The 11,816-nt window shown below is 38.9% G+C and overlaps 1 long non-coding RNA gene across 1 annotated transcript; it reads left to right on the forward strand.

Annotated features, from left to right (window-relative positions):
• Positions 1–651: 651 nt before the first annotated feature.
• Positions 652–9,243, forward strand: LOC120795918. The gene is made up of 4 exons (XR_005708294.1): positions 652–801; positions 1,103–1,218; positions 7,362–7,435; positions 9,172–9,243. It is a non-coding gene; the product is annotated as an uncharacterized LOC120795918 (long non-coding RNA).
• Positions 9,244–11,816: the final 2,573 nt, after the last annotated feature.

Below are 11,816 nucleotides of genomic sequence, written 5' to 3' on the forward strand. Positions count from 1 at the left end.
AAGAGTTGCAAGCCCACTCTGCCATCGCCCAGGGGCTCTGCTCAGCCAGTGAGGTGAGTGATTACGTAGGCAACCTTTGCTTGATCGGTGGGAAAGGCAGTGACCTGCATCTCAAAATGCAGCCCACACAGCTCCAGAAAAGACCGGCAGTTGTTGGCATCTCCAGAAAACTGCTCCGGTCTGATCAGATGAGGAACTGATGAGGGCTGAACCACCAGAGCAGGAACTGGAGCTGAATCAACCACAGGAGAGGGAGCAGGAGGCGAGACAGGGGCTCAGCTGATCATTGATGTGCCTCACTTGGCTGCTGATGGGGGGGTGGAAGCCCTCGTTTCAAACATTGAGCTCTCTTATCCCCTGCCAGATGGAGGAGAGTTGCTCTTCATGTTGATTCAGCTGTCTTCCTTGAGTGTATGGCAGCTTGCAGAAAAACAGAGTCAGCTAAGTGCATCAACTCAGAGACAGGGTCCCGAAAATAACTGAAGGTCTTTACTTAGAAGAATGGTTTAGTACAATGGCAGGCAATCAGAATAAGGCAGACAAATCCAGAGGGCTAGGGTAAGGCGAGTTCAGAAAACAAGAAGTCACTCGGAGAACACTAACACTAGGAAAAGGCTGGAATGCTTGTCACAGAGAACAAAGACAAACTTTCACAGTGGGAAGGGAGCACAGAGACTAAATACACTAGAGGAGGGGAAACAATGAGACAAAGGTGCAACAAATCAGGGGCATGGCAGACAATCATAGTGATGGGAAACACATGAGGGGAGGAAGTGGGGATCTGAAACGAAACATAAAAAGGTAAGTAAAAAAAAAATGAAACAGGAAATTCGCACAATTGAATGGAACAAAGAAAACATGACCTAGGAAGCAGAGCGGGATATAACACTTCTTATCCAAATAATAATAAAACAGTGATAAAAGTACATACCAATCTGGCCACAGTGATAATGTCACAGGCCCCCTGGTTCTTGTTAATGGCATTTTTATAATCTCTAAATTCATACTTAGAAAATTCCAGTGTTAAGTCATAATGTTTTTAGTTGCCTATAACCAAAACCACAACCTTAACCTAACCTTAACCAAAGTACTTGTTGCCTAGACCACAGAAAGGACTGTGAAGGTGAACCCTGGTCACGGTGTGACTGTCATGTGCTTTGTATTTCCTCCATCCACCCCAACAACCCCAACAACCTCCCGGTGACTCCGCTGCTGTTGGTAAACATACAACTTCATTTATTCATCATGAATTTAAAACAAACAAAAAAACAAAAAAATGGCTTAGTATAATCCAGACAGTGATTACATTTCCTACAAAACGCATTTGCTGTTGCATTTTAGTTGTATATAATGTTATTCTTAGGAAACAGGGTTGAGTACAGCCAAAAAAAAGATCGCTTCCTCTGACTAAAGACTTTGTGAGTGAGAGAGTTAGCATGGACAGAGAGAAGAAAGAGGAGGTGTAAATCAGTGTCATAAGAGTTATTCCATGTGTAATTTACTGTATGCTTGTGCAGTTTTTTTTCTGTGAGAGCCATTTTCTTATTTTGGTTGAACCTTTCTTCTCTTTTTCTGGGTTGTTTTGTTTTATTGAGAAAAAATAATATGGCAAGTAAAATGTCCTCATACCACAAAGTGGCACCAGGTGGTTTAATAATAAATGAACATTAAAGAGGCCACTCATCGTGACTGGAGTGTTATGAGGAGAATCAGTGGCCTGTTATTAAACTCAAAAATAGTGCAACCTGATCCAGCACAAAGAAAAGTCCATTTACCACTTCCTCACCCACATGCAGGGGTTTTATAAATCATCCATTATCAGCCTTTGTTCAGTCTCTCCTGGAGTTTAACATTCAGTAACTTGAGTTGGATTTACTTCAGCATGCATAAGATGAAAGAAACCTGGGTTACATTAAGATTCAACATCAAGTCAGGAAAGATTCAAGAGAGCCAAGCAAGAATTAGAGCCCTTCTGAGGCAGGCCTGTTGATTTAAAGAGAGGGAAAATAGGAGCCCTGAACTGTGGCTCTGCAAATGGATTCACAACAACTCACTTCATCTAGACATCCCTTTGGCTATGACTAAACCTGCCATCTATCTACTACTGCATATATATGCTTGTACTTTCATTTGAGGTGTGAAAATGTATCATATACTCTGCCTGTTTAGTTCATTTGTGTGTCTCACAAACCCTTTGTCACACATAGGTCAGACACTCTACTTTTCATTATTGTACATAAAATACATGCTGCACCAATCCCAGTATCTCACTCAAAGAGCAAAGCTTTTAATATTTCTCTGATTCGGGTTAATCCACTGCTGTTCTTCATTTTCGTCTTCTGTTTGCCTATGTAAGTATATTATTGCTTTCAAATACAAACAGTTATTGTAAAGGAATCTTCTGCTTCACCTCTGCTTGAAAGGTGACTCCAAAAATTTAGTGTCCTGCTGCTTTATGGAGGGCAGTGGTTGTATTTGGCTTGAATTCACAGAAGTTACAATATTTTACCAAATATATAAAATATTACCATATTTTTTAATTAAGAGTTAAAACGCCATGTGTGGTCCTCTCCTCTTTGTCCTTCCTTTGAGCCTGGTTGTGACAACTGTATCTTGAATGTTTTATTGTAACTATTGTTATGCATGGAATTTCCATGGAATTTATTATATACAAAACAACTAGGAACCAAAATCAAGAATACAAAAGAAACAAAGTCAAAACACAACAGCAACACAAAATAAAATCCCAGGCTGAAAGGCAGCAAGACCAGAAGTCCCCATACTAGAAGCCTCTTACTTCTGATGTTGACACAAGATCTTTTAAGCACTGTATACCCAGGCCAGGCTCATTGATGACTGATCAGGTAGCACCTGGGTGGAGCAACAGAGTGAAGACAGGAGCAGAAAAGGGACAAACAGAGCACCAGGAACACATACAGCCATAACACTATCATCTTTCCCCAACCTAAACATGCCATATGCAGATAGTGTAGAAAGTAAAAGTTGTTAAGCGGGTTTTGCAGAATAGTCCAATATCGACATTTTTTTCTGGTGATAGGGTTGCATCAGCATGATATAATCAATCTTGTGCCTTCATACACCTTGCCCTTTGTCATTTGTTGCCTGATAAAAAACCTATAAGGTCAAACTTTTGCTATCATCAACTTGACCTAAATATATAGATGTGCCCAAAACTACTTTTCTGTATCTGCAAAGGAAAATAGTCCCATGATGATAACTTTCAAGTGTTCATTTCATCTGACAAGTCATTATGGCAAATGCCCATACTTCAAGAGAATAATATAATCTGCACTCTGCACTGAGGTACAGCTGTAATGCAGGCAAAGTAAAAAATTACGAGGGTAAAATAATGCAATGATAAAAACAGCATTAAAATCTAGTTCAGTTACTTTCAATGATATGCGTTTAAGGTGCGACATCTATGTTTGAGTGTTTTTCAGACTGCAAGTCAAAAATAGCAATTTGGTAAGTGACTGTCCTTGCTAGCAATCTGTGTGTCTTGCACTGAGGCCTTATGGTTTCTCTTTGGCTGAGGCATTCAGCGCATCGTCAGACCTTATACCATAGAGGCTACTTTCTCAGACTTTGCACTAGCAGGAGAGGGGGCTCTCAGTGTATCTCATCATGTGAAAAACACATCACTTTGAAGTGAGAGAATAGCACTCCACAGGGGCTATTCAATTCCCTTACGTCCACCCAGGGGAACAACAGATCAGTGTCCAGCAGACCTGCTCCTTCCCACAGAGCAGCAGCCCTCCCTAGTCACCAGAGGATAGCAGAGGAGCTAATCTATAATTCCCCGCTACAGGACTTCTCTCTTATTATGTGTTAGACTATTTCAAGAGTTTAGTCCTTGTACTGTATATGGGACTCACCTTACAGGCAAAGTGACACATTCCCACATAGCATTGTTAGTCACAAAATGGCCCCCTCATTTATCAGGACTGTACTGCTGGACACTTTTCTCCAAAATGTCTGTAAAATCAACACCTCTCTAAAAGTTTCGCTTCAGAACAGAAATGACCTGGCAACCGCTTGTGCAGGTCAGGTGTGCCGTTATTTAAAAGCAAGTAGTGAACACAACATTAGCATATCATAAACCTTATATCCTGATATGATGAACATGTCAGCAAACAGTTGCTTATTTCCACATCCAGCAGTTACAGAGTAATATGATCATTCATTTGGAGTGATGTTGGTGTCCATCTGGCAAGTCCACTATTCACTCAACTATTCAAAAATATTTGGATCTTTAGCTTCTAAATGCTCCACTGTGTTCAGCAGCTGGTCTCTACCTGTTTCTGTCTGCTGTTTGCTGCTGAGCAGGTAGTGGACAGTGGCTTTTTCCAGCTTTTTACTCTCATTTTAACATTTTACCCTCAACCTAAAACTTGCTAGCTATGTACTAGTTTAGTGCTGTAATGCCAGCATGGAAGGGATAATACCACCTACATGATATTCAGGTGTCATTGCTTTAATAAAAACATTTTTCACTTTCATGGTCCATATTGCCAAAAAAAACAAAAAACAAAAACATCTTTGCTTAACATGTCAACTTCTATTAAATCCTAAAATCTAATATTGTGATAAGAAATCTGCCAGTGGGTTGAAATTTTTTTGCATTTTTCCATTATAAATGAACTTGTTACAAAACACAGAGTCAAATGTAATTTCCTTAATTCATTTGAGGAGATTTTTCTCATCCTGCCTTGTTTCAGGTAAGTGATACTTGTTTCTGCAAAACTCTTGAAACAAGCAATGCGCCAGATACAAGTGAAGTGATCTCACGCTATTAGTAGATTTAAATTATTTTAAACAACTTCAGTTGTTATATAGATTGATTCGTTTTACAGCACAAACGTGTTGCATCAGCATTTCCTGTATGTTAAGTCCCATCACTGACTGTGTCATACAAAGGTAATATATCTGTGAAAACTGATAAGCAACAAAACAAATGACAAAAATCCAGGCTGCTCAGTTCCAGTTGGCTCTGTGTATAACACTTAAGTCACTTACCTTATGAAAGCTTTGACGAGATAGGCTGTGAATCAGAATTTAAATGTGCTGGATTTCATAAAATCAGATGGCAACAAAGGCACAGCCAATGTGAATACCTAAAAATAAAACAAATCTTAAACCAAATCACAGTGAAGAGTTGACTTTAGTTTTAAATGCAGGGAGCCAGCCTACAGACTTCAGTTTCTTGACAGATTGTCATGAAGGCTGCACCCCCTACACAGATTTTACCACTTCTGAAATGTCACAGTATGTAAAGGTAATGGACCTAAGTGATCGCATTAAATTTGTTTCAAGAGGCTGCCATTTTTTTGATGTGCACATTATGCACAGCCACAGGGTAAAAGATTCAGTAATCAGTGAGTCTGAAAATTAATGTGGGATCCAGTGGGCAAGTCTTCTTGAAACAGAGACCGGCTAGAAAGCAAGTCTCACAAAAAGACAGTTACAAAATGTAAATACTGAACACTTGACACATAAATGGGAACCATGTAGATGAAAAAGCAAATTCAGCCACTGGTGCCTTTTTAAAAAAAATCCTCAGACAACACTGACATCAAATGGCCGCTTATAGGAATTTCAACATGTAGGAGCTGAGTTGCCTCATGTTGTGTGCAAATGGCTCATTAGGAGTTGTGGGGTTTTTAATATCACCTATTATCTTCAGCATGTTATCAATAACAGGGAATAGACTTGACAACTTTTTGTAGCTGTTGGTATCAGTTCCCTGCACAAGTGCAAGAGGTTAACCAAAAGAAAAGTTGTTTTTGTCTTCATGTACATACCTCTCAAATCTTTATTTTGGTTTGGGTGCTGCTGAACTTTCAGCACAAACAAAGGCAGCAGTCATTTCAGGGAATTCCCATACTGAGAACAAATGTATGCCATCAGAACAAGAGAACATACTAGTAATGTTGATGTTATGTCAGAGGCTTTACAAAAATGAATTTTAATAAACACCCATGAGCTAGAAAGACTTGGAGAAAAGAAAGAACAAATGTCTGATGCCAACTTCTTTCAACTCATAAAGTTCAGTTCAATTCAATTTGATTTTATTTGTATAGCGTCAAATTGTAACATACATTATCTCAAGGCACTTTGCCGAGTAAGGTCAAAACCTTACAATATTATAGTGAGAAAAACCCAACAGTTCACACCATGAGCAAGCACTTGGCGATAGTGGAGAGGAAAAAGTCCCTCTTAACAGGAAGAAACCTCTGACAGAACCACACGGGGTTGAGAGGAGAGAAATGGGGGAGAGAGGAGAAAGAATGGGGAGAGGGGAAGAGAGAAGAGAGAAGTTCTCATCAACCTCATGTTCTGAAGTTGTTTGGACAACTTAAACAAGTTTGTCAGCATGTTTTCTTAAGCTTTCCAAGACTTCTATGTGTAAGCACTAGCCTGGAGTAACATTTCGGGAGACCAGCAGAGATGCATCAAACACTGAACTCTCTGAAAAACACTGTCAGCGCTTGAGCTGATACTATACTTAGTAAAGCCATAAAGATCAGCCACATACGAAATACTGTATGTGGACACCGGAACAGTACACCTATACATAACTGTCGAATTTGTCATTCCAAAACCATGGGCATTAATGTGCCAATATAACAGCCTCCAACCTCTGGTTTCAGGCCTTCCACCAGATGTTGAACCTGGCTGCAGCAACAAGAGGGATAGTAAGGTCCAACACTGAATGTAATTAGGCCTGACAAGGCTTTATGGTCTTACCATGGTCTGTCAATTTGTGAGCATGATTTCTTGATTTCACGTTCAGGCTTTTTAATACTTTCCCTCAAAACCCTGCCCTCACACAAAAATAGTTCCTGATCATGTGCAGATTTTCTCTGCCCCTGCTCAAAACATCTGCACTCAAATATACTGTTGCTTGTGCAGATGTCATGTGATCCTGCTTAAGTCCTTAATCTTGCATTGAAGTTGAGTCTATGCCCTCATGAAAAAGCTGCACTCAGATTTCTGCTCTTCCTCTCAGATTTTTTTGCAATAACCCTGTCAAAATTCCTCAACCAACCCAATGCCAAGTATGGTGTTGACCAATGAAATTATCACTGCCACCTTGCAGGCACATTCACTTTTTTTCACTCTTAGAGCATCCCTTATGGGCAGTTACTCTCCCTTTAATCGGGTTCATTCACTCCCATCCTCCAGCGCTTTATTATATGTAGTTCAGCTGATATTTACAGTACACCAGTTTCCTGAATGTTTTGCAATAACAGCTACACATAGTAGGCCTATGCGTATCGCACAGCAGGCTCCCGTCAGCATGCTAGAGCAGAAATTACATCATTTTCGTGATTTTACAGATTGATGGATGATTGGGAGCGGGAGCCTAGAAGATCACTCTTCCAACAGGGCTCGCCAAAGTGAAGGGCCTCAAGTAAGATTTTTATTTAAATTGTGGTATTCCCGCATAAAATGTGATCTTTCGGTTTGGCTGACTTTTGTGATCATGCTTTTGCTATACTTTGTACGCTGGTAAGGATGTAGTTAATCTATGTAAAAAGTAGTGAGGTCCTAAATCATAATTACATGACGCTACTGTACATGCTCATATACAACTCCTTTTCTTTCATATACTACAACTTTTCTTTTAAATACTTCACTTTTTTACACTGGCTTAACAGAGCAGTCGACCGAAAGAAATTATCAGTATTATCAGTAATCAGTATCTCCAGTAATCACACTGTAGCATTACTGTGATTGGAATAAATTGGTATAATATTTATAACTATATTTAGGGATTTCTTCAGATTTATCAGTAACAGACCCCTCATTGTTCAACTAGAAATCTAGTGTGTTATGTAGTCTCCAATGTGACTAGGAAAAATTTATGAGATATGCTGCTATGCTACCTGCAAGTGGGGTAGCGTTTACTGTATTCACAATATGTGTAACCTTTCTGATACAACAACAAATTTTGACACAGCAAGAGGAAACAATTTGAAGGGAAGCAGGACGCTAATGAATATACACAACAACAGTTGTGATTTATGCCAACGGCCTTTAAAAATTTCAGAACTCATTGGCCAAACTGGCCTACCATCAGGGTCGAGTCACAAACCAGACTCTGATTGAGTACAACCTTTATTTTGCACAAAGTTTTCTCATTATTGGACCGCAGAATTGAGCACCTGTGATATTATTGAGACAATCGGCCAAAGAACACAAGGCTGCAAAGGTTAACACTATAATGTCATAGAGGACGGGTAAAGTGCAACTTGTTTAGCAGCAGTGTCCACTGCTGACGCATGCAGGCACTTGTCACATGTCATGTGCATACAACTCAGCTTACTGAACCAAAGTTCCAGCACCTGTTTCAGTGGTGACAGGATAAACTGAAAGATATTGTGTATGTGAGGGTCTTGTTGCTGAACCATCACAAAAGAAAGTCAAATCTGAATTTGAGTCAGAGTTTGCAACAAATCAGGCCCCGGTGACATAACTTTATCAACCAATGTTTCGCAATCAGGTGCAGCTAGTTCATCTGATTCAATGGGAGGATTACTGAATTATTTAAATCGAAGCCCTAGGAACAAAACTGTTAGAACTGGACAGAAGGTCACTTTGTACTGTAGTTTATTAGATGGTGCTGATGATGTGAAGAGGATGAAGGAGACTCCACTGACACCATTTGATTGCATATAAAGGTTTATTACAAAGAAGTACAGCGTCAAATCAAGCATCCACAGATCTGCTTGTGAGAGGGTGTGAAGCCAATGAACAACTCTGAAAATCAGCCTTGAACACCGAGTCTTAAACAAGGCAGTTATTTTCCTGAAAAACGTCACTAACATATGGCTTCACGTCCAAAGTATTTCCTCCTATTCAAACTGCAAGGCACCCTCTGAGGACCTTTGACCTAGGGCTTCTATTTAAACACATAAATTCAGTTCTACATATGTGACCATACACCTCAGTACCCTCTTCACCGAATAGCAGATCAGAATACACAGATCAGTCTCAACTTTAAATTTATGGATGAGGATTAGGGTCACGTGAATAATTTAGGAAAAAAAATTTTTTTTAGAATTCTGACTTTAATCTCTTAAATTCTGAGTATATTGAGAAAAAAGTCAGAATTCAATTTCTTTTTCACAAATAACATTTTCCCAGGAGGATCCAGTGATCTTCAGCTTGAACAGGGGCAGCCACCAGACAACAGATGTTGCCCTCAATTTTCAGAAGGTAAGATGGCAGGACTCACACATAACATGCCATCACGTTTATAAATAGCAGTTCTTAAAACAAACTTAAGATCTGATGATTAAAATTTTTTATCCATTTAAAAGACAACCAAACAACCAAAATTTAAAAAGTGTATCATAAAAATAACACTAAAAACTGGATAAAAAGTCATTTTTGACTGAATGGTATATACACTTTTCACCCAGATCATTAAAATTGGTAATTGATTTTAATGTGGCTGATCGATGTGTACAAAACAGCATAAAGTACAAAAACTTTACATGTTGAGCCCATAGTCGAGTCAAGTCAAGTCAAGTCAGATTTAATTTAAAGTATAGAGCCCACTATCAAAAATTTGCCTCAAGGGCCTTAACAATCTGCATACAGCATACAACATCCTCTGTCTTTAGACCCTCGAATCGGACAAGGAAAAACTCCCTAAGGAAAAAAAAAAAACTAACGGAAAAAAAACTGCATAATGCTGATGGCAATAAGTAGTCATGCCTAGGAAAGAGTGCATTCCTATGAGGACGTGGTGCTTTGCACAGCAATTTTACTCTATCTGGTGAGAGGAGACAGCGTCTCCTCTCACCAGATAGACATTTCTCAAAATGTTCCCCAAAGAGGTAACTCTTGGCCGACAAAGCTGCAGCTTGGCAAGAGATGCTCTTTGACCTTGTCCGGCCAAACATCTCAGGAGGGAAATTGTGTCTGTTTTGCAGGCTTCCTCAGAAGGGGAGGCTACTAGTAGATCGACATACTGAAGCAATGCACTTCCACCAGGGAACATGAAATCATCAATGTCACTCCTTACTGCTGCAGCATATACAGCTGTCAATCTGCAGAAAATCTGGACAGTTCTTTTCCACACATATCCTCAAAGGTGAAAGCAAAGAGATATTGGTTATTACGTAATAAGGAGGCCAAAATGGAATTAACATCATCAGGCACAGTGGGTGTTGTAGGAAAACAATAGCATTCATTTCATTCATGATCTTGCATCAAGTGTAATGTACCAAGTCAATTGGCTCTAGGGATCGATAAAATAGGTGCATTGGGGTTTTAAAATTTCTTTGCCACTGCATTTTATTAAGTTACACTTGGGATAATTTAGTCATATCATGCAGCAGCACAATGACTGTATATTTTTTATTTTCTTGTTTAATTAGCCACATCAACCAAGTACAAAAGTACAATGCTGCACACACATTAATGTATCAACAATCAGTGATAATAATGTAATAAGACATAATATTACAGTTACAGAGGACAATTTACTGCTTTTAGTACTTTTAAACGTTTAACACTTTAAGTACATTTTCTTGATTATACTTTTATAATTTTACTTATGTAACATTTTTGATGGAGGATCTTTACTTGTAATGGAGCACCTTCTAGCAAATCATCTACACATCTAATTTCCCTCCACATTTTCTTTTATTTTCCTGCATCTTCTATTTTACTCAGTTTTTTTCTAAACTTCAGACACAGAATGTGTAACTACACTGACTATTGTGGTTCTGGTTCACAGAGAGCTGCCACATATTCTACAAATCGCCATTGGCTATCAGAACAATTTACAGTTCATTTTGGAGTGTGAATTTCATCAATCTGAAACAACTCACATTTTATTTCTTCACAAATTAACTGTTCTATCTATTGTTCTATGCTTGAGTGAGGCTGTGATTCAGCTCAAGAATGTAAGAAAAGCAGTTTAGGACTTGGCAACAGGGCTTAAATCAATTACAATATTAATATGGATAATTTTCCATTATTGATACATATATCCATATAAGAAACATATACAAAAATCACATTTAAACTTCTTACACAAAATATAATGACTCAGAATGTTTAATACAATTAACTGTGTTCCAATGTTGTGCATGAAACAAAAACCTTTCACATGTCTAAAACAAAACTTTACATAACAGTTTCATCAGATATTATGTGAGAAGTTATTTCCAGAGGAGCAGGAGGTGTGGGACTCCACACCCTCCCATAACACCATTCTCATCCAACTAAACCTGCAATAACTGTTTTTTTGTTTTTGTTTCTTTTTTCTTGGAAGCAGTGGAAACAAATTATGAACATAAGTTTTCATCATATTTTAATTTTATCTGTTGAACTTGTTAGCAAACAGTTGCTTAATCACACATCCAGCAGTTACGTTAAGTTCAAGCACTTTATTAGGAGCACAATACTATTACTATATTTCTGCAGATTTTTCACCTGCACATTCACGCTGCCAATCCCCCATTCTATCACATACCAAAGGTGCTTTTTTGGATTCAGATCTGGTGACTGGAGAAGCCACTAGAGTACACTGAACTCATTGTCATGTTCATGAAACAAGTTTGAGATGACACGCTGGATTCTCATGATGGAAGTAGCTGAAGTAGCCATTAGGAGGAGTGTGCCAAGAAAGTATTTCCCACACCATTACACCACCACCAGCAGCCTGTACACAAGGCAGGTTGGGTTCATGGATTCATACTGTTGACACCAAATTCTGACCCTACCAGCTGCATGTCTCAGCAGAAATCTAGATTCATCAGACTGTGATTGGCAGT

Source organism: Xiphias gladius, chromosome 10 (assembly GCF_016859285.1).
Source record: "Xiphias gladius isolate SHS-SW01 ecotype Sanya breed wild chromosome 10, ASM1685928v1, whole genome shotgun sequence".
NCBI lineage: Eukaryota > Metazoa > Chordata > Actinopteri > Istiophoriformes > Xiphiidae > Xiphias > Xiphias gladius.